Source organism: Trematomus bernacchii, unplaced genomic scaffold, assembly GCF_902827165.1.
Source record: "Trematomus bernacchii unplaced genomic scaffold, fTreBer1.1, whole genome shotgun sequence".
NCBI lineage: Eukaryota > Metazoa > Chordata > Actinopteri > Perciformes > Nototheniidae > Trematomus > Trematomus bernacchii.
In genome coordinates this window covers 124,356-131,801 of record NW_022987622.1, presented here as the reverse complement: position 1 = coordinate 131,801, position 7,446 = coordinate 124,356, and the positions used below count along the sequence as shown (strand labels likewise).

General features: G+C 43.1%; 1 pseudogene; it reads right to left on the bottom strand.

The window, feature by feature from the left end:
* Positions 1-3,021: 3,021 nt before the first annotated feature.
* On the bottom strand, positions 3,022-5,904 carry LOC117484365 (annotated as a pseudogene).
* Between the last annotated feature and the right edge of the window lie 1,542 nt (positions 5,905-7,446).

Genomic DNA, 7,446 nt, shown 5'->3' with positions numbered 1-7,446 from the left:
GCAGGCAAGCTGTTCATTACACAACTACTACTAACGAATCTAAAACAACTAAGTTTCTCTAATATTTTGTGATTTGCATTTGATTTCGTCCAGCCAGATCCTGGCGGACAATCCATGACGGGGAAGGGATTCTACTACTACTGAGGCCTCGTGCTAAAAGGCACCGCACCGCACCGGCTGTGCGCAGGCAAGAGGAGGAGGAATGGATGATATACCGTGTATATATGTATATTTATGTTCATTTTGTACATTTCTAAAAATAAAGTTTAATGGAAATACTTAGTAGGCCTATCCTTTCTTCCCTGAATTCATATATAGCAAACCATGATTTGATTTCTCATCAAACAGTAGTAGTTTATAACGGGTAAAAATAACTTACTCTTTGTTATGAGAGTAGCTCGTAGGCCACAACGGAAAGACAAGGAGACATACACGAGTTTACAAAACCACGGCACATTTATTGTGGTAAATGCAAAGATAGGTGGTTGAGAGGATCGCAGAGTTAGTCTTCCTGCAGCCGCTTTGGAGAGAGACTGGGGCCGTAGTGTCCGGAGGTGTCCGTGATCGTGCTGATTAGCCTCTTCAGCTCCACCCCATCGTAAGACAAAGGCCCTGGGGCCGTCACACTCTTCTATAACAACAGTTAAAAATATATATGTATATAAAATATACCGCTGTACCGACGCCATGATAAGACTGATGTTACGCTGAGAGCAGCCGGGAAAAGCACTGTTAGACATGGGCGCAGCCTCTCTGGTGGTTGACTAATCAGAACGAGTGGCCGAGCTGACCAATCGGAGCACACTAGGCTCACAGGGAGGGGGGGGCAAGAGCTCCAACGAGTCGTTTAGTGGAGAAAGTGAATACTGCTGAATACACATGCTTGACAGAGATGCTGTATGCGAAACCAATGTGAGTTTGGAAAATTGCACAGTATAAATCTATTTTAGTATACCTCAACAATGTAATTATGATCAGTGGAAATGGCCATGACATGGGCCCTTTAAAACTCATTTCCCTGCTTCTCGTGGTTTCCTTGCGTCTCTCCATGCTTCCCTGGTGGGAGGGACTAAACGCAGGGAAACGACGCAAGTGAGGGACGCAAGGATTCCATTTAATCGACCTGAGAAGGACCCCGGGTCTCCCAGCTGTGTGCGTCACTCTTTAGTGTCCCCTGGTCTCCCAGCTGTGTGCGTCACTCTTCAGTGTCCCCGTGGGTCCTTCTCAGGTCGACTATTTTCATTTCCTCGGTCCTCGGTCCTCGGTATCACCGGAAGTTGATTTGTTTGCGCCATCTTGAGTAGCGTCCCATGACTCTTATTTCTGCCGGAGGACCGAGGATCGAGGAGCGAGGAGCGATAATGGAGGAGCGATAACCGAGGAACCACCAGACCATCCTCCGGTGAAATCCTCAGATACTCTCCCCGCCCCCTTACTGTGTATCGCTCACTGATTGGACGATGCAGCGCATGCACTGATCTGATGCTTCTTGACATGAGAGCAGTTTCCCAGCGGAGTGAAGAAAACACATGAAACTCACGGGACTCACTCCTCAGTTTATACTGTGTTTTGTTTCAATGAATGCATCATTCAGTTACAAATATGTGATATATCTGAACAACAAAGTGGTCAAAAATTATTTTATTCATTTATTGGAAAGATTTTCATGATCGCTTTTTTCGGTTTACATTTTCAAAAATTCATTGTTGGTGTTAATTAGACGACGATTTCTGATTAATAAAAGGTTGTTTTTCAGTCTACAGCATCCTATTTAGATTTTACAAGCTGCCAATGTAGCACAACTACCACGGGAATATAAAATAAATGAGAATTTTTCAAAACATCCATGGTGGTTATTCAAATATCAGCGTAAAGTGACAATTATGCGACTAAAATCAATGTGACTCAATGCACTGCCACTTTGATCATTCAGAGGGATTTTCCTATAAAACCACTTGTATAAAAGTTCAAATATCATTAAATATGAAATGTTATTATCATCACTCTATATGATAAAAGGACCATGCAGTTTGACTTCACAGGAGTTGTGTACACATATCTTAAAATACGATAGAAACTTGTTATTAGAACTCTTTTATGTGTAATTTCTCTTCATTGTTCTTAAAAAGTTCAGGTAACACTTTAGATTAAGGTACACATATTCACCATCAACTAGTTGATCATTTACATATTAGAGTCAAACTACTAGCTTATTGGTTATGAACAAGACTTCACTTTAAAATAGGGAACTTATTCTGAGTTAGAAAAACCTCATTTTGAGTTATTTTGACACAATTAACAACTTGTAGTTTCATGTGTTGTTACATAAGAATAGACCATATTTGTTAGGTGTTATTATGAGAGTTATTAGGCCCATATTGAGCACATTAAGACCCTAACTCATGCACAACAACGTCCTTACTTACAATAAATAAGCACTAATTAGAGGGTTATTGAGGACAAACTCTTAACCAATGGCCTGTAGAATATGGTCATGTAGAATAAGGCATTAATACGTGTTTTATAATGACTAATACAGAGCCAATATACTGCTAATATGCATGTTAATTAACAACTAGATCAGGGGTGCCCAACCAGTCGATCCCAGTCGATCGCGAGATGTGTCTAAAAATAGAACAACAATATTCTGTTTTATCGTTAATGTCCTATAACATAATCTTCCTGTGCCAGAATAATGCACTTGAACGCACCACAGCTTTGTGATTGGCGTGACCCCATGTGTCGGGGCGTGGCTAGTGGGCAGTGGGCTCTTGTTCGCTGACGTTGTCCGTGGCAACAGGAGTGACAGTCCGCACACACACAACCGCAATTATGGCAGAAGCAAAAAAGCCCAAAATATATCATTTTCACTCCGAGTGGGAGGACGGTTATTTTTTTGTTTATTCCAATTCAAATCCCATCGGTCTCATCTGCAATGCGAGCGTGGCGTGACGGCCGTTTATGTTTTTAAATGGCATCATTTTCGCTAGCACCCCCCCCCCACACCCTCTCTATTTGGACTGGTAGGTCTCGGCAGACTGGCAACTTTAAAAGTAGCTCTTGGTTCAAAAAAGGTTGGGCACCCCTGAACTAGATGATGGCGAATATGTGTACCTTAAAATAAAGTGTTACCAAAGTTCATATGTTTCCACTTGGCTTGTATTCTCCTCACAGTCCTTCCCTGCGTTTCTGTGTGAAATATCTCCAGAAGGACGTTGCTACTGGACCTGGAAGACGTTGATTTTGCTCGTGTTCTTCAGCGTTTGTCTCCTGTTGCAGAACCAAACTCTCACCACCTCTCGATCGTAGTTCAGCTCTCGAGCCATTTCCGTGATCTCTTGTCCCGTCGGCAGCGCGTTCTTGTCAAAGTATGAGTTCGTTTTTTGGACGGTTCTCCGCCGACGAACTCCATGAGGTTCTGCTGTCCCTTCTGGTTCCAGTGCTCCGCCTCAGCCAGCCACTTCTCCAGAACCGGCTTCAGCTTCTGGGCGCTCTTAGGGGTGATGTCCAGCTTTTCAAACCTGCGGAGCCAAAGATATTCAGCAGGATATATATTACTGTAATTACATCAGCTTTAATCTAACAATACATCTCTTTAGTGAGGGTATGTTAATGGTATCGCCAGATTTTAAGAGACATAAAAAGCTGTCGAGACATCGTTTTTTAAAAGTTAAATTATATAACATAAACCATAAAAGAGAAAGAAAGATGATGTCATTTCGTTTATCATTTTATTTGAGTGTTGCCTCTTCTGTCTGGGTTTGTTTGACTAATGTAAAGGCCTTTATTCTCTTGTGAATGTGTGATGGAAGAATTATTTTTGAACGTGTGATTAACACAAGTTTCATGAACATCAGGCCAGATTCAACATTTTGTATTCAGGATTTGATGTCTGATGTGAAAACTGTGATTCAGACGTAAGCTGAAACAGCTGTTAGTAAAACGAATAAATAAAAAGATAACGCGTGAGAAATGTCTGTTTTTAATGGATGGAAACAACTTCCATTATAAAGAGAGAATAGTTGCTGTTTCTTTACCCTACATTACTGAGGGAATCAGGGCTTCATGTTGGGCTCAGTGAAGTACCTGCAGATGGCGGACTGGCTGTACGCCGGGCCCTCGGTGGCGGTGAGCGCCTGGCCTACTTGCGTCTGCGTGAGACCGAGAGACAGCCGGCGGATCTTGAAGTTTTTGGCGAACTCTCGGATCTCGTCCAGATTTATCCCCTCCTCGCCGCTGACGACCTGTTGCGGCTCTACATTCAAAAGATTCAAAAGTTTTATTGTCATCTGCACAAAGCTAGTGTAGAATCAGTGTGTGGATCAGTGAGTGGATCAGTGAGTGGATCAGTGTGTGGATCAATGAGTGGATCAGTGTGTGGATCAGTGAGTGGATCAGTGTGTGGATCAGTGAGTGGATCAGTGTGTGGATCAGTGTGTGGATCAGTGAGTGGATCAGTGTGTGGATCAGTGAGTGGATCAGTGTGTGGATGAGAGGGGGGGGACGTACTGCCGATGAGCTGGCCCACTTTAGCCATGTCTCCACAGCTGATGTTCACCGCGGGGGGCAGCGGGGGCTTCATGAGGGACGGCTGCGGGGCGATGACGATCGGGGACTGACTGACGGTCGTTACTGAAGCCTGGGGGAACAGAAACAGTTAGAAGAGACTCCCACTCCACTCACATTAGACGCGGTATAGAGTGGTGCAGGAACGAGTCCTAAAACCCGGAAGTGCGTCAACATTTCCCCACTTCCTGTTCCCTCGAGGCAATGGGTTTTTAACTTAACTAGTTTTTGGAAAATATCTGGAAATAAGGTCTGTGGTTGAGACACATTGAAGAGACGGATCACGTTTTGTTCTACGACATTAAATCCATCAGCAGTGACCCCACTGGTGATTTGTGAAGAGTTGACGTGTCTGAAAAACGATGGTTGTTACCAAGTGGCTGAATAGGACTACAGAAGTTGTGGAGGCCGTTGTACGTCATTACGCCGAACACGTAAACACTCCTCTAAGTTAGTTTGCCCTGTTCTGCTTGAAAGCAAGTCCCTGCCTCCTGCTAACTGTTCAAACAAACACTTCAACTCGTACCATTTAGAGTCTGTATGTTTGAATATGGATCTTAAGTTGGCGTGACGTTGAAGTCGTGCTGCTGTACTCGGCTGTAGTTCCTTTATAGCATAACGTTAGCATTTTGCTTCTGGCGATTAGATTTATGATTTGAAAAATTATAAAAGTAGGTTAGACATGTGGAGATTATCCGGCTGAACAAAACGTGCATTTATCAAACAGGTTCGTTTTCCACAGATCTTCATTTTTACAATATTCCAAAATCCTATGGAGAAATCCCGTTGCTTTTTTTGTCGAGGGAACCCATGCGGCCTACAAAAATACGTCATCACTGCACCACTTTATAAGCTTTCAGTAGCTTTCGGTCTGTTTCAAAGCAGAAACCACTTTGTATTCCACCCAATCACAGACAGGCTGTACCTGTGAGATGGGTTTGGTGAATGTTGGAGTAGCAGCGACATTGGGCAGAACTGCAGCCGACGTCACAGCACATCCGTTTCCCAGCGTAGCGATGATCTGACCCTGAGAGTTCAGAACCAGCTGGGGGGTCACGGTCTGGACCTGGAGACCCTGAAGACCCTGTTCTGAATCGACCAATCAGAACTTTATTTAGCCTCCGTATTGTTTATTGTTGAATGTGGGCCACGAAACATTTTTATATACATATTTTTTTATTCTTAAGTGGGCCCTGAGTTGAAAAAGGTTGGGAACCGCTGATATAGAATATTCAACCCCCTTCCCGTAAGTAAAGGGTTTCTGATTCAGATGTCTGCAGTACCTCATGCTGTACGCCCCCGCCCCGAGCTCCTGCCCGATGCCCGAGAGACTGGCATCGAAATCCTGCACCAAACCAGACTCGATCACCTCGTCCGTGAGAGGAAGCTTCAGAGCCCACGCCATGAAGACCAGATGAAAGGAGAGCACTTCGGGTTAAAACCTGCGCCAAGGTTCCCACAACCTGACAATCTGTGGAGGAGAGAGGAGAAGAAGATAATAATAAAGCTTTATTTATACAGCACTTTTCATACAACACATGCAGCTCAAAGTGCTTTACAAAATGACACATCACAAACAAACACCAAGAAATTCCCCTCAGATTATTTGTTAAGAACTTTAAAAAGGTACATGCAGCAAAATATAACATGTGATCAGATAGACACAAGGAGGTCAAAGGTATGATAATAGAAATAAAATAAATCATGTTTTCTCTCTGACATATAAGACACAAGACCACTGAGTCGATGCAACACTATAAATACCACAGGATTTATTTCTAAAATAGAGCCCAAATGTAAGTTTAAATATCACATTTACCCCTTAAATACCCCATCACTCATTCATCACATCACGACTCGACTACTGCAATAGCATCCTCTACGGCAGGGGTATCAAACTCAATTTCATCGCGGGCCACATCAGCATTATGGTTGCACTCAAAGGGCCGGTTGTAACTATATATCTATACATATATAAATATATAATATACATAAAATAATGTATTATATTACATTATTGCCTCTGCATTGGATTATTATCGGATAGGGTAATAACTTCATAATTAACTACGTCTGAAAGCAGAAGTCCAGGGCAAATAATTAAAAGTCTCTTCAGTGCGCATGTCACAAAATGAGATGCATTGTGGGACATGTAGTTTATGGGCAACCTGCTTCTGTAAAGTGGCATGTGACCATATAATAAACGTATTATATTCTTTGCAAGCTCTTGCGGGCCACATAAAATGAAGTTGCGGGCCGGATTTGGCCCCCGGGCCTTGAGTTTGACAGCCCTGCTCTACGGCATACCATCCAACCTCCTCAATAAACTCCAACATATCCAGAACTCTGCTGCCCGCCTCCTCACCCAAACCCACACCCGCTCCCGAGACCACATCCCTCCCGTCCTCCAGAACCTCCACTGGCTCCCCGTCCGTCAAAGAATCGACTTCAAAGTCCTCCAGCCGGGCCGGCTAAAATGATTGGTCGTGCTTTTTACAGTACTACGGCTTCCACAGATGACATTTTTTTATGGATTTTTTGTCAAAGCACTTAAGATGTTCATTGCTATCAGGATGTTAAGAGCATTCCATGGCATATAACAAAAAGTGTATCTCGAGCCGGTTTCTCAAACTTACCTACCCTAACTTTAAGTACTCTAACTTTAACTATATATATTTATTTGTTGTTCTTTTATTTTATTTTCACTATATCTGTAAAGTGTCTTTGAGCACCTGTAAAAGCGCTAACAAAATAAATATATTATTATTATTATTAAATAGTTTCTGTTAGTGATGTGTCGGTCGCGAACGAGCCGATTCTTTTGAACGGCTCTTTGGTACGAACGAGGGGAACCGAGTCGTACTTGGTGAGAGCCGTTCT